This window comes from Pleurodeles waltl, chromosome 3_1 (genome assembly GCF_031143425.1).
Source record: "Pleurodeles waltl isolate 20211129_DDA chromosome 3_1, aPleWal1.hap1.20221129, whole genome shotgun sequence".
NCBI classification, from domain to species: domain Eukaryota; kingdom Metazoa; phylum Chordata; class Amphibia; order Caudata; family Salamandridae; genus Pleurodeles; species Pleurodeles waltl.
In genome coordinates, this window is record NC_090440.1 from 195,683,860 (window position 1) to 195,699,976 (window position 16,117).

The following is a 16,117-nucleotide window of genomic DNA, read 5'->3' on the forward strand; positions in this document are numbered from 1 at the left end:
TGTAATATATGTAAGTGCATGGAAGGACTGCCAGCTGTAAATCATGAACCTGTAATACTGTTTTCTCTGTTTAGGTAAAACCTCAATCACCTTTCTCCCCCCAAACCTTTCTTTGTGGTGCATTTGTCAGTATAACTCGTTGGATGATGCCACACATGAACACACCCAAATGAATGGGCTTGATTTCCTCTATGGATGTAAACATTTGAGGTGTGGCAACTGCATTGTCTGGCAGACTGGGCTGCACCTGCACACTCTGAGTCGTGTACATAATGTTCCACTCCTGAATGTATTGTCTTCCACAGGCTTACTTGCCTTTGGAGCAGGTGCAAGTGGAGCTCACCTCGTGTCTGCCTTCAAAAACCGGCAATGTAGTACATCCTCAACTGTAGCCTGAGATCCAACACAACACATCTGATCATAAAAGTAAGATGTAACCATAAAACCAACACAGGGAAATCTTTTCAGGTCATAGGTGCCAAGCTCTGGAACTCCTTACCCCAGGGTCTGGGGAACCAGCCAATTCTGACAGCTTTCAAAAGAGGTTTGAGGCCATGCCTCCTATCAGAGGTTTCTCCTCCCCACAGACACTGCTGGGATTACTCCCACCCACGAAGGACAAACCCCTTAAAAAGGTTGCCTGACCTCCTTTGAAGTTTGGCTCCTACACACCGGTGCACTCATCCCGGTCCTGTTACAACCTTCAACTGACCAGAAGGGGACCATCAAGATGGATTGAGTTTCCATAGACTAGCTAATGCTTTGACAAGGACATGCTCATAGGTCAGTACTAAATAAATCAACTGAATGACAACGCAGAAAAATAAATGTTTACCTTAGAATGGCTGCAGGTGACCCACTCTCTATATGTGCATAGGCACATCCCTAAGTTAACTTCAACATCTTTCATTCCACGGTACATTCTGCAGGCAAGGGCTCCTGTGGGATGGGAGACAATTATTGAGTTGTTTTGGTAATAGTGAATGAATTATTTAAGTCTCAAAATCTTATGAGCTACTCAGAAACTGTTATGATGAAAAGAACATGCAGCTTTTTTCGAAGGCAGAGAACATGTTTTGGAATCGATTTTCAAATTTCCCTGAACCCCCACCCTACCAATTCTAAACTACCAAATGCTAGTCATACAAGTGGCGCTTACGGAAAACCTATGCTGTTTTTCTGATAAGTCAATGTGAGCGAAAAGAGAAAACTGATGGCAGCGGCGTAACGAAGCTTGAAGAGGCCCCTGCAATGTACATGGAGCCCCCCCTTTGATCTCACTCAGGAGCTCTCAGGTCAGGGTACTGTGCTGAGGATGCCTCCTGGAGCTCGGAGCCCCCACACTCCCCCCACGCACCACTGGCCTTTGTTACATCAGTGACTGATTGATGTAGATGGCCGCTATGTTGGTTTCAGTCCTCTTTCCGTCCTCCTACGGTTTCTGTGCTGTTTTCAGGCCCTCTACAGCTCGCTTTGACTGGTTTCTATTTTAAGACACTCCCTCTTTTTCTTAAGCTGTTTTCAGACCCTTCTTCAGCCTCCCCTGCCTGCCCCCACCCCACTAAGACTCTCTAGCTGTCTCCTGCTGTCTGGGCTGCTGTGGGGTCACTGCCAAGCCTCCTCTGGCTGCTGTCTTGTGTTCTTGCAGATTTCTTTAGATGCCGTCTTAGCCTTTCACTGTATGATTGTGGCATTCTGTGTATACCTCTGCTCTGCCTGCGATTGCACAATGTTGTAGCCTCCAGTTCTCATGGGTCAGGTGTCTGCTTAGCCTTTTAATACCGAGCTATCTGCTTTCTCAAAAGAATAGCTGATCACCTGACTCACAAGTATACAATATCTGCACGCGCACCTCAATTGATTTGTCTTTGAGCTACAGCAGAGCAGGTAAAATAATATGTCAATTTTTCTGAGACCTGGTCTTCAATGTACCAGGTGTTATTAGGCTATTCCCTGGCATGAGGAAAGACTCATGCCTCACCGATAAACAGGCAGTTAACAAACATTGACAAAGTCAACAATACAATAAGGTTTGTACCCACATTTGTTTGTTTATGAGTGTGACTTAGTCATGTGTCTTAATCACGTGTCTAGTGCAGCCAGACACACAGTTAACACTGTGCTGTTTGCATCATCTGCCAATCACCCATAGAGGACTAAGCTGTGTATCTCAGGACTACCTGCCAAGTGACATGTTTCTTCTAATTCCTTTAATAACTTGTCATGTGAGAGATGGTTCTTTCTGTAAGTACTGTAAGTTACTACGCAACCATGTCCATGGGTCCCCAGTGTAGGTACCAAGCCAGCATCTCAGTATATTCCCAAAATGAAGATACAAACAATAAATCTAAATATAAATCATTAATTTGGTCAGTTGTTATTGTGAAAATCTAGCGTGCCTTTGGGCATTTTGGACCAAAAGTTAGTGGTGTGTCCAGTATTTTTATTCCCCCTAGTTGATGTCCATTTTCTGGTTTCAACACCCGTGCACGACTGTGTTTTCTCTTTTGGGTTCTGTGTCTGTCTCCCTCTGCACTTATATTGAGATGAGGCATATAGAGCCTTCCGTTGCCACTGCTGGACGTTTGACAACAACGACAAATAGAAACATGCTTGGCATAGTTAAAAGTCAGCTTGTAAGCAGTGTGTCCAACAATCGTGAACTGAACAACAAACAAAATTTACCTCCTCCACAGGTCATTCACAATTTAAGCATTTGATGGAGATTGAGCTAAGCAGATTTGACATCTTTACCTGGGCGATATGGTAATCAACCTTTCACTGTGTCCTCTCAGCATACTGATATGTTGCCCATGTTGTACTTCAATGCATTTATAAACAAAAGTTTGAGGCACTTGTTAAGGGTAGCAAAAGGACTGGTAGATTAATTTTGAATTACATCTTTTGATTTCTATTATGAGCATAAAAGCCTCATCGCACATGATACTCTATGCCCACATATATTTGGTGATCAACAATCACTTCCCCAGGGCATTATATAGTTCAAATAATAAAAGAGCTTTACCCTAAATATTGGAATATGAGCTAATCCATCCGTCTGTTGATAGTTCACTGGAGGGAAACATATTTCTACTTGTTTACACATTGAAATTGAAAGTTTTCATGCACTTTTACAATGGAGTAATATTATGACACTAATAGGAATACATGTTTTGGAATACATGTATCAGGACAAGCAAACGAAGAAGGCAATTATCAATAGACAACATAATTATATTTCATTACTTTGTTACCCTTGAGAAGGGATTCTCAGTTCACTACCACTCTGTCATGTATCACAGAGGCCTCCAGAGGAGATTTGCATGCACTGTCTTTCCATCACACACTCTCTTTTGGCTGATAGGGACACTGTCCCGCGTGAGTATATGATGTAAGCTGAAAAATATTTTGTCTAGTGCTGGAATCACAGCAGCAACAACTGCAATGATGCCATGAGAATTTATCAATTACTATCCAAAAAGGTATTGCCCTGATCATAAAGGTCTAAAGCAGTCAGTAATTAATGGCTGCTTCCTCAGTTGAACTGTTTAGCAAGGGACTTCCCAGACATCAGTGCTTTGAGTGATGTGACATTATTGGAGACTTCATTATTAGATTGTCAAGAGAAGATTGTGGTACAAAAGATAACTTAATGGATTCTCAGTTTCAGTCTCATGGGCACTGAGATCTAAGTAAGCTCTTTGTGCATTATTTATTGACTTAAAAGCTGCATTTGATGGGGTAAAGAGAAAGCTTATTTGGTTAAAATGTAATGGTTAGGGCATCCCACATACCCTTCTCTGTGCAATTCAGAAAGTATACACAGATATGTGGCTGCTGATAAAAATAGCGAATAATACCAGGCTGCTCCCAAAAATCATACAAATCACAGACTTATGATGATGCATATTAGCATCCCTTCCCTTCAGTCTATATGAGGCTGGTCTGGATGATATGCCAAATGGGAAGGACCCCCCATCTCCAGAATATCCTCATAGTTCTAAGGAGAACAGTTCCTTTTTTTCCTTCTAGGACTCCCACCCACAATGTGGTATGTTTCATTGAGTCCACACCCAGTGTAGCTGTATACCACTGTATGGGCCCAACCCCACTTTTCGAGGGAGAACTTGAATGTAACTGAGAGGTATGAACTTGGCACTAGGAACTGTCAAAATGTCACAAGGAGTTTGTCAATGGTGCTTTATTTCAGGAATAGTTGGGCACCCTAGACAGATTAAAATCACCAACAGGGAACATGTAGGCAGGGTCAGTGCCTCCCTCATCCTCTTCTCAGCATGTTTCAGCTAATAATATTGCCAAAAAGGTCAATCTTGTTTTTCATCAGAATTGACCTGATTGTTTTCTTTGCCTCAGTACTTAGTGGAGCATCGATCTTTGTTGACAAGTCTAAATTTCCATTAAATCATTCATACCACATACTTTGTTTTTTACCTGATTCCAGGCACTGTTTTTCTACCCTAACTGGAGTCTTCCTGGCATCTTCATTATGATAGGGAATCCAGGTTACGGGCAGGTAGCCCTCATGTCACACCTGCATCAGCAGGCGCACCCGGTGGAGTACCCATTCAAGTCTCGTAACTCCTAAATGATTCAGAAACAGTTCAGATCATTCAGTACTGTACTGGGCACTCCCTCTGATGCAGGTGTGACATGAGACCTGCCTGCCCATAGAAATGACCTTTTGGCAATATTATAGGCTGAAATATGTTGACCAGAGTGAGCATTGACCCTCCCTTCACATCTCCCAGTTGTTGTTTTTAATCTGCCTAGGGTGCCAGACTGTTTCTGAAGTAAAGCACCGTTGACGGATTCTTTAGGGCATTTTAACAGTTCCTGGTCCTCAGCCCCTACCTCTCAGTTACATCAAAGTGACCTCTCCAAAACTACGCCAAGTGAGGGCTCGATGATGAAGCATGCCAAATAGACATATGTAGATGAGAGTCCTTTTAGAAAAAAATAAGAATGTTCCCCTCAGAACTATAACAATATGCTGGTGAAAAGGATCACTCCTTATTGCTATTTAATTATAGTATTAGGAGAATTGAGGGAATCTCCCCTGTATACTGATCATCTCTCCCACTGATTTGAATGGGTATCTGGATGATACCCTTGGTGTAGTCCACCAGAATTTGGTATGAAACAAGTGGGCTACCTACAGTATGCAGACAATACATTTCTGATTCACAAACTGGTTTGGTCTTGCCTAGTGTATTATCTTTCGGGCAATATTATCACTGCCGAGAAACGTGCCCCTGGGTCAAATAAGTTTAGAATTTAGCTACATGTGACAGCATAGTGCAGTGGAAGCATCACTTCCAAAGCTTCCGTGTACAATAGAAAAAGCAAACACATATACATTGAAGGCCCACATTTGGAAAGATGCTCCCCTTCATGGAGTCCCAAAAGACAATCTCTGGTTGTCCCTTTCAAATAAATCAATTTCCACAATCAAAGAAAACTATCTGTGGGACTGCTATATATCTGAAAGTGAATTTAAATAAAGTCTCGGTCATTCAAAAAAGATAAGTGTGCACTTGCTAAGAGGAAGCCGGGTCGCCGCATATTAGATAGTTACCTATCTGAGACTCCTTAGGGCTACTTCAGAGCCATTTCCTGTTGTCTACAAAAGCAGGTGTTTACAACTAAAGTTTGTCCTCTTTAACAACAAGGAGTTTGATCCTTCTTGGAAACTGGTAAGAATGCAGTTTGCGTGGAACTGAATCAGAATTACTTTAGCACATATTGTGTACGAGCCCCACCCTTTTGGCCCAAAAGAAGAATTAGATTGTGCAGGATTGATTCAGAATTAGTCCGGCACATACTTTGTATATGATGCGCACTGTTTAGCACAATGAAAACGAGAACCCCTATTCTTATTTAAAAAAAGGCGTTCCCCTATGTACGGAAGCAATCGGCCACATAATGACGGGTGGAAGATCAACTACATTTATTCAAATTGATGAAACATTAATATTGGACATGAATCCTAATGGACCCTATCTGGAAAGGCATCAATAGGCAGTGACAGCTCTGCAGACCACATAACTTGTGACTAATGATTTCCTAGCTTCTGTTATCAGGCCCAGGTTCATGTGTGTAAGTGATGTTGGGAGCCTGGTTATCGCCTCACAGGGATCTTGTTTTAAAATATATGATACATTTTGAGTTTATGTCTATAGACTGACTTGGACTATTATGAAATATAATACAAAGCTACTTGGGAATGTAGAGGTAAAAGAATGTTTACATATAACCAGTAATCCAGTTCTAATGCTAACTGTCGGACCAATGGATGGTGAACAATATTATAAAAGTGGAGGTTATTTTAATCTCCTTTTACAACTAACTTTTTAGAATCTGAGCTGGCCTTTATTATCTAAGCAATATACATTTAAATTAATCTAAATTTTGCTGAGAGAAAGGAACCACACCTTCCTCCCCCTCATCCTCTTTCATGGTTGTAACTACTGCCTTGTGACCTCTGTGCACCACCTCACACAATGACTGCTTCATGTCCACCGGTTACACAATACAGGTCCCATGCAGGATTATGCCATCGATACTCAAAGACACGTTACAGTTTACCTGCCAGGAAAACTTTATTTCAGTTCGGTTGTCAGCAAACACGGCATTGTTGAGATGTTGCCATCACTGCTTCTCGATCACCTTGTGAACTGCTCTGACAGTGTGCTGTTCTTGATTATTTATTTATTTTTGTAATTTAAATTATTTGTACAGCACAACACCCAACCCCACAGGGATATCCTGCCGCTAGATCACTTTAAACCTTGTAGCTAATTCACACTCATTTGTAAGGAAAATAGCCAGGTCTTTAAGCTCTTCCTGAACCTGGCATGGTCCGATGTCAGATGAAGATCAGCAGGTAGCATGTTCCCATTAGCGGCTGCTAGATGAGTAAAAGAGCGACTACCCATTCTGTTTTTTTTTTAATATGTTTGGCCTTGACCAGCACTAATTTGGCTGAGTGCAGAGCTCTTGAAGGTCTATAGAAAGCCACCCGGCTACGTCAAATGGCGGAGCCAGTATTGTGAAGTGCTTTGTTGATATGGCATAATAGCTTAAAAATTAGCTCTCTTGCAGACTGGCAGCCAGTCAAGAGAAGTTTAAACAGAGTGTTGCTGAGCTCTTTCGGGTGATATTACAGATGAGTCTAGCTGCCGCGTTTAGGACAGGTTGTAGCCTAGTGGGGAAAAGAATCTTCCATTTCCAGATATAGGGCATTGTCATAATCCAGTCTACTCGTGATGAATGCCTGGACTACTGTCCTTCACCTGTCCACTGGAATCCAGTGAAATAGTTTACATAGAAGTCTGATTAGGCCAAAACATTTGCCACAAGTCACTTTGACCTCATCCTGCATGGGGAGGAAATTGTCTATCTGTAATCCAAGATCCTTTGGTACTCTTCTTGGTTCTGGAGCGGTGCCCAAGGACGCTGGCCACCATGAAGCTTCCAAGATGGTGCAGTGCATCCAAAAAGTTAGAGCTCCATTTTTTCCTCATTATGCTTCAGATAATGTGCTTTTATCCAGGTGGCTACCTCCGACAGACAACCAGTGAGGTTCTACTTGGTCTCCCTATATCTCTCCCCTACGAAAATAATAAGCTGAGTGTTGTCCAAATAGGATCAGATCTCAAATCCCAAGGATCTGACGATACCAGCCAAGGAGGAGACATAAACTTGAAATTGTGTCAGGCTAAGCGAGGAACATTGCGGAACCCCACACTAAGATACATGGGGGTGGATCTAAAAGTGGACATCTGAACTGACTGAGTTCTTTTATTTAGAAATGAGCCAAACCATTGTAAGGCTTTTGAGTGCAACCCTGTCTCATGTAATATCTTTATCAGTAGACTATGCAAGACCGTGTCGAAGGCCGCGGACAGATTCAATAGGATCACGACCACAGCCTTTCTCCTATCCACTTCTAATCTAATGCAGTCCAGTATGGCCAGTAAAGTGGACTCCATGCTGTTTTTGGCTCTCAAACTAGTTTGTGACATATCAGGTAACTTATTGTTTTCTAATAAAAACGTCAGCTAGGCATTAACTAGTCTTTCAAATACTTTAGCCAAGAATGGCAGCAGAGATAATGGACTATAAGTAGATATAACATAGATATCAATCCCTGCTTCCTCACCAGGGGTAAAATCACAGTCTTCTTCCATGTAGCCGGGTACTCAGCATTGGTGAGGGAAATGTTACAAATCGGGGTAAAATGGGGGCTTAAAATGGATGCCAGGCGGGAATAAATAAAATGGAGACATGGGTCAAAATGAGAGCCAGATTTTAGCTCTGACATGATCTTTTCCACCTGATCTACTGAAAAACTTTCAAAATTGCCTAAATGAGCCACCACTTTCTCATGAGGATTGGTATTCCTATGAGACCTCTTGTAGAGGGAGTTGAGCTTCAAAAGTCGAGTCATTGTTTTCTATTTTGTCATAAAAAAATCTGTCCATCTCTTTCGCAGTACTCAGCCGAGGCATTGATAGTTTGATTTAAACTAGTATGGTGTGTCAGTTATTTTACAATTTTAAATAGTTATTTGGAGGAACGACTATTTTCTTCCAATTTTTTTTATAAAGTAGTCTTTTTTTACTTTTTTTAGCACTTTCTTGTAATTTTTCAGCTCTGCTGTCTCTGTGCAAGGCAGTCTTCGGCTCACTTTGATCACTTTGATCCTCAATTCTATGGAATTCCATTTCTCTAATGGGAAGTGTCTACATGAGCTATTTAACTTCCAAGGAGCACAGCCATCAAGAGCCCTTTTAAGGCTGGGTTGAAATCTTCTAAATAGGTTTCTAAAAGCACAGCTTCTTCTTGCTCGGGAGGACAGAAGTGACCTATAAAAGACTCGACATCAACGTTTCTTCAAGGTCTTTTTGGGCTCGGGGAAGGATCTGGGTTTTTTCATATCTTCTAGCAGCGTAAATAAGAAATTGATTAAGAAATGCTTTGACCTATGTAATGGGTGGATATTGTTTATCCTAATTGTGTCAGTATTGGAAAACAGCAGATCTAGGGTATGTCCTGCCTCATGGGTTGGGCCCTTAATCCATTGTTTTTGATGAAGAATCTGCATCTCATTCTCCAGCCTCTTACACAGGGAGTCCTCCGAGACATCATAATGCAAGTTAAAATCGCCAATTAACAAACAATAATCATATTTTAGAGCCAGAGGGGGCAACCAGGTAAAGAGATTAGATGCTAACTGAGAGTTATATCTGGTCGGTCGGTAGAGAATAGCACCCCCAAACAGCACCAGTGAGTTTCAGGAAAGCTGGAAGGCTGAAATGTTGCAGTCCTCCATCGGGGAACCACCTTCCACAGTGCAAAGATGTGAATCTGTAAAGATTATAGCAACACCTACCCTCGTCTGCCTTCTCTATCGCATTTCTATATATTATAACCAACTGGCATTGCTGCAGTAACCTCCAGCAGTGCACAGCTGCTAATCCATATGTCGTTGATAAAACTAGGGGCCACATATACAAATACCAGGTTGGCGACTCGCAATTTGCGAGCCACAAATCCTGATGTACAACATTGTCAATGACACTGTTTGCCATTCTCAATGGGGTCGCAAATTACCTACCTCATAAATATTCATAAGGTAGGTTGCAATTTGCGACTCCATTGGGAATGGCCACCCTCACAGGTATGGTGGCCTGCTGGGGACAGCAGACCACCATATCTGTGACTGCTTTTAAATAAAGTAGTGTTTTTTTTTTTTTTAACGCATCGCGTTTTTCTTAAAGGAAAACGGGATGTATTAAAAAACAAAAAATGAAAAGTTTTTTATTTTCATTTTTTCAGAGCGGGCAGTAGTCCGTGGGACCAGTGCCTGCTCTGAAAAAATATTTTCACAACCATTTACAAAGGGGAATGGGACCCCTTCCCATTTGCGAATGGCTTAGCACCAATTTGAAATTAGTGCTAACTGCGATTGTTTTGTGACCGCATTCACGGTCACAAAACAATCCTACATCGCACTGCGACTCGCAATTATGAAGGGAATGCCCCTTCCTAATTGTGACTCGCAAACCCTTTTTGCGATTTGGTAAATAGATTACCAAATTGCGCAATTTGGTCTGTGCATCGGAAAATGCTTTTTTCTTGTCGCAAACGCCAAGACAAAAACTTTGTACATCTGGCCCTAGTTCTGGGTTGACATTGTTAATTAAGTCCCGGATCTCCATGCAGTGCTTGAGAAGGGACCTATCATCAAAGTATAGACATTTAAAATTCAAAACTTCAGAATTAGTGTTGGTTACGGGATGGGCAACTATGTCAGGCTACTTATAAGGCCAGCCTCCCTGCTTGCAGTTGCGCAATCAAAAGGGCCCTCAGTATAACCGGTTCCCCAACAGCGCATTTATCTGTACTTGAGTTATAGTTCTGACCCAGTGTTAGTACAGTCTCACATGTTTACATAAGCCTTGCCTGCTTACCTGGAGTGAAACGGGCAGGGGACCTGGTGACTGGTGACAGCCGTGCACAGATGGCTTGCCTTTGGTGCTCCTTTGGTGCGCCGGTGGTGCAGCCACGCAACACCCAGGTTTATATGTATGCAGGCAGTGAATGACTAGACTGCTAACCTCTACCCGAAAATGGAGGCCAAAAATGCTCCCTACTTTAAGATTGCAGGGTTGACGTAGTTTGAACACACCAATGCCAACACGCTTTAGATAAAATAGTTCTAAAAGCAAATTTAAAAGATAGCCACCAAAACTAGCAACAATGATAAATTGTCCTCAAATTCAAAACTAGCAGTAATAAGGTAATAATAGCAACATAAAGTGTAAAGTGTAGATAGCAACAGAATGATGTTACGGTATGCTTCAGATTTGCAGATATTGGTGTGTCATTGGTTATTATATAATTGACGCATCTTTCTTTGATGAGACGTCCTATGTTGAGTTTGAAAAGAGGATGAGGGGAAAGGTAGTGCTCACGATTGATATCTATCTTAGGTTTGTGAATGACTCCAAATGTGTAGACTTGAAGCTGGAAGACCCATTACTTTTCTGAGGGACTGTTGTGACTTTCAGGTTGTCTTAAGGGGTCAGAAGAGCTAGATGAACTGCAACAATAGTGTATGGGGAAGGTAAAACGTTAGAAAAGTCCTGAAAGCAACCTGCAAGATCTCCTTCTCTCTTTGGAGTAATCTTTTTCTTTGTCACCCAATATACGTGACATGTGATGATTTTTGTGGGTGTGTCACGCTTTAGCACTTATTGAACCTGATGGGCATCAGAGCAGGTAGAGCCAACAGTGTTCCTCTGGCAGGGGAAAGGACGCAGAGGAGCATACAGCAACACAGTACTCCGATATGTTTCTCCTATGGAGACGTCGTTGGGTAGGAATGCATGTTAACATATGTGTCTACGCAAGGAAGGAATAGGTCCATCCCCACTACTGCAGGGCTCTTCTAACTTGGCATTGCAAAGCCAAAGAGGTAACTAGATAAAGGTATACACGTTGCTTCTTCCTTTTAATCAACCGTGATGTATTATCTGGGCAGTCCCTACACTATGCTGTAAAGGCTTCTGTGTCTTGGAACACTTTCCTGTCCCTTCCTTCTCCCAGCCTGGGTACTGCCTTAATAGTGACCAGACTACAGGTGCTGGCTCACTGGAATGAAAATGCTATCCTATATCAAGAAATATTTATTTTTCTTAAAGTATTTGTTATAGGAATGTTCATAGTTACATGGAAACACATTACTACATCAGATATTGTTATTAAACTCAATCATATTAAATAAAGACCGAAAATCCTGTCTTTCAGGGGCAAAACGCTAAGAATTGACAGGTGAGAGAGGTGCCGATCAAGAAAGACAAACAGTGACATTTGCGAAAACAGACAGTGATGATGGGGAAATTACAAGCAAGCTGAACCGGAAGGGAGGGAGAGTGACAGGCGGGGAGAGAAGGGACAGTGAGCACAGGTGCAGGTGGCAGTGCTTTGTAGAGAAGAACCTAAATTGTGTTTATTCGGATTACCGTTAGCGCTGTACTTTTTTTATAAGGGAAAGAACACTGCCTATTTGTTGACGAAATGAGTTTTTGAAAAGGCCTGCCCTGCTACATCAAGTTTTTGAAATAGCCATGCCATGGCTTCATAAATATAAAGCGGCGGAAATTTCTCTACTCACTTACGAGACTTCTCAATGTGTTTTCCTTTTGCAATTCCTATTTATTTTGTTGAACATGTAGAAAAGCAAAATGTTGCTGATGGTCCTATATGTTGTATTGCCAGACTTTAAAAGAGCTATCAAGTTTACAAAGTACCTGATAGGTGTCATCCCTACATCCACAGTGCAGATCTGAGCAATCTCTTCTTGGCCACGCTTACATGGCAACTGTTCAAATAAATCAGGAACTCATACTAGTGCATTCAATCTAATCTGTTCTGCTATGCCTCTATCTGGCAACCTTCTTGACCCATTTTATATCATCTGCCATTTATGGTCTGGGCAGATAGGTATCAGACCAGTATCGTGGGTTGGCTGAGGTCCATCTTATTCTGCAGAGGGACAGCGAATAGCATACACATCTGCTCATGCTCCACGTGACCCCCACAAACCCCCCCCCCCCCCCCCCCCCCCCCGACCCTATTGAAAATGTTGGATTGCAGCCAGACCTGCGGGGCATTCAGGCTTGATGCTGCGGTGTGGACGCCGTGCTCCTGGGTAATGCTTAATATACTGTTGAAGCTCGTAGAAAACAGGATATATGCTGGCGCGCATTCCAGTCTTAACATCTAAATGTGCGGAAGAAAGCAAGGGATACCTGAGATGGCTGTGTCATAAAGGCGGGGCTCAGAGACTCCTGATAGCACCTGGCTAGGAATGTCTGAGTCATACCTGGTAAGGGAGGAGGAGAGCTAGAGACAGGATGACGAATGTCAAAAATCAGGTTTTTTTAACAAATTGAAAAGTGAAGAACAAAATGCTACCACTAAAGAGATTTTAAAACTGCTTACATTCATAGGAAACAGCTTGCCTTACTGTGCAAATCCAAAGAGAAACACTGGATTACATAAATAAGCTCTTCTGTAATAGGAATTTGAAGATATTTTTGGGAAGAGCTGCAATCCATCTGTTCCACCAAGCAGCAGCGTACCAGAAGCTGGGCCTTCGGCTTGTGCCACCACAGACAATCTGACCCTGAATGATCAAGCTCAGAGCCAGATGTTACAGGATGCAAATGTGCATTTTCTTATACCACACTAGATCTTGTTAAGATGTTTTCTGAATGAATCGCAAAAATATGTCAAATAGGGACTCGTGATTAGTCAGGTCTCCTGGTACTGCTGCTGAGAATAAGGACATTAGACAAGGTATCTAGGCATGAAGAAGTAATTTTCCACAATTTGTCCCGCCGTTCGTCCTTGAAGGGTGAAGTTGATCACTCTGCATTCTGGTGCAACCCTTCAGAGTAGAAGGAGCATGGAACCCCTCCCGCAGGGCTTTAGGTGTTGACTGCCTGAAATTCCAGCAGAAGGGTGCCAGTTGCAAAGGGACTTTGTTTTGCATTTGCTACCCACAAGGGTCCGTCAAAGACTCCCTTCATGTTTCAATATATTGTTGAGTGTAAACAGATGTAGTTCCACCCTCTTAATCACTGTGGAAACTTCTAGCTAATGCCTGAAAGGGTTTGTTAAATCATGAATGAAGGAGTAAGTAGCTGAGTGCTTCAGCAGTTTGTGAGTTAATAAATGGTTGTAGAGGACCTGCACCTACATGTTTACAGGGAGAGGAGCACAGAGTCAAAGAGCTTCCAATCCTAAAAGGATTATCTTGAGGTCTTTCTATCTCTGTCCTGGGTGCTTCAGGTATCCTCTGTCATTGATGTTCCCTTGCACCTCAGAACAAGTTGTATACTTTATAAAACGGTGATATCTTTTAACATGAACGTACTTTTCCAAAATGAGTGTTCCATCAAATTTAAGTGGACTAGAGGTGTATATACAATGTCAAGTCTAGCAAACAAACTAATTCTGAAAACGAAACATTTTCTGTTGAAAAATTTAAATTAGGGGCGGAGCCTAAATTTATTAATCCTTTCTTAATTGAGCATAACAGAAAATGGACTCCCGTTGGCGTTGTGCTGGATGTATGTAGGAAAATTTGCAGAGTGTACATTTAGGTACAGAGCGATAGAGCAATGTACAGTAGTGGCTGGGATATAATGCATCAGGATAAGTCCATGGGGACTAGGGCGGAGAAGGAGGAAGAAAGGACAGTGTCATATTTGGAGAAAGCTAAAGGGAGGAGAATGAGTGATGAGGATTAGGCCCACAGAATAGGGGCACAGTGAGGGTTCTTGAAGGCATTCTTGTGCCCACCTACTTACATTTTACACTGCATTGTGGGATTGTGATGTAGCATAGTGCCTTAAAGTGACAGTAGCAAATTCTTCTTTATTGAGGCTGCTGCATTTCTAGGTCCATTTTTTTTATTTATTTATATTAAGATGAGCGATCCCTGTTAACTGCTCATTTTTTATTTTCTCAGTGTGCTTCTTAATTGTATTTGCTGATATTAAAAACGGGAAATCTGGAATTTAGGTTGGAAACATTATACTCCGTAGCTTTGAAATAGACTTTTCTCTTTAAATAAGCATTTTATTTGCTCCTGCAAGAGTTATTCAGTGTTTCTGAATTGAATTAAGAACCCTTGTTGGGAAACTACAATTATTATTATTATTATTATTATTATCATCATCATCATCATCATTATTAGTATTCAGGTGCATCGGACAACTTGTTATAAATGGCTACAGTTGAGTCATTTAAAGGTAATGTTACATATATTATGCTAAGAAAGTGTTTAGTTGTGTTGCTTTGTGAAATTGAATCAGGCCAGCAGGTTCTGAAAACATGCCTGCGAGTTGGACCTTTCTCACCCACCACTTGGTCTTTCCTCACTTTCCCTTAAACAACAGTCCTATCACGACACAGCCTATTATAGCGTCATAGTTTAGGTCAGTCATGACATCACTAAGCGGCTGTGCATGCCCTCACTGGTAGGTCACAGAGAAAAAAAGTGAGGTGAAAATCAAAGGATTCATTCTTAGGTTACCCTTAACCTCACTTAAAGTCAAACATGACAACACTGTTAGGCCGCACAAAATCTCAGCTTGTGACCATCTGTTTTTGCCATGTTGTTATCCTTTACTAGCTTCGATTAGCCGAGGTCACACAGTGATATCTCATGGTGACCCTCCCCGTTCTGTTAGCAAGTCTCTTGTTGCATTATTGATAGTCTTAATCTTACCACAAAAACTCCCAGGAGGAGCTGGATGACAGTCTGTAAATCAATTCATTTATGGTCTGTATATCCTAAATATGATGATAATTCCAATGTAGTTTCTAATTTAGAAATTCTTTACCTTATTGACCAAACTACAGTCCCTTGTACTTGCTTAGAAACTAAAGTCACATTGACGCATCACCCCTTATCTGGGTTCTCTCCCTGATATGTGCCTCTCATTTCACTGTATATTTTGGGTGCATGTTCTGCCTCTAATACCAACACCAAACCAAATCTAGTCTTTGTCACCCCCTAAATTCCCTAATATAAATTCCTAACATATCTAACTTGCAATTTGGCACCATTTCTCTTTTTGGCCCTCAAAGGTGCTGTTTTTCCTCACTAATTTGCTTAATAGTTTGCCAGCCCCTCCTATTCAGAAAGGGGGAATATCTTTCAACAACTGAGATCCTTGATCAAGTGCGGGAGAGTTGCATAAAGTTACTGGTGAAGCAAATTAGGCTTTAGTTTTTAGTGAGCGGATGTCTGAGAAATTGATAGAGGGCCTTAACGGAGATTCCTATCAGTCTCCACTGTTCCGCCCCAAATTCATCCAAACTTAATAGTTTGTTAGGAAGGCTGGCCACAGTTTAGGGATAATTTCAGGCGAGGGGGAGACTTCGGGAGGGATTGAAACATGAAATCTGCACTCTACCTGTCCCAATTATCCCTTCCTGCTACGAAGCACTCCCATTGTTCTATTAACATTGTATGCAATTTTTATTTTAACATTTTTAATACAGAAATATGGCA

The 16,117-nt window shown here is 41.7% G+C and overlaps 1 protein-coding gene across 2 annotated transcripts in view; it reads left to right on the forward strand.

Moving 5' to 3' along the window:
* Positions 1–16,117, forward strand: part of SNX33 (sorting nexin 33) — a 106,803-nt gene that overhangs the window by 34,190 nt on the left and 56,496 nt on the right. The window lies entirely within an intron of this gene.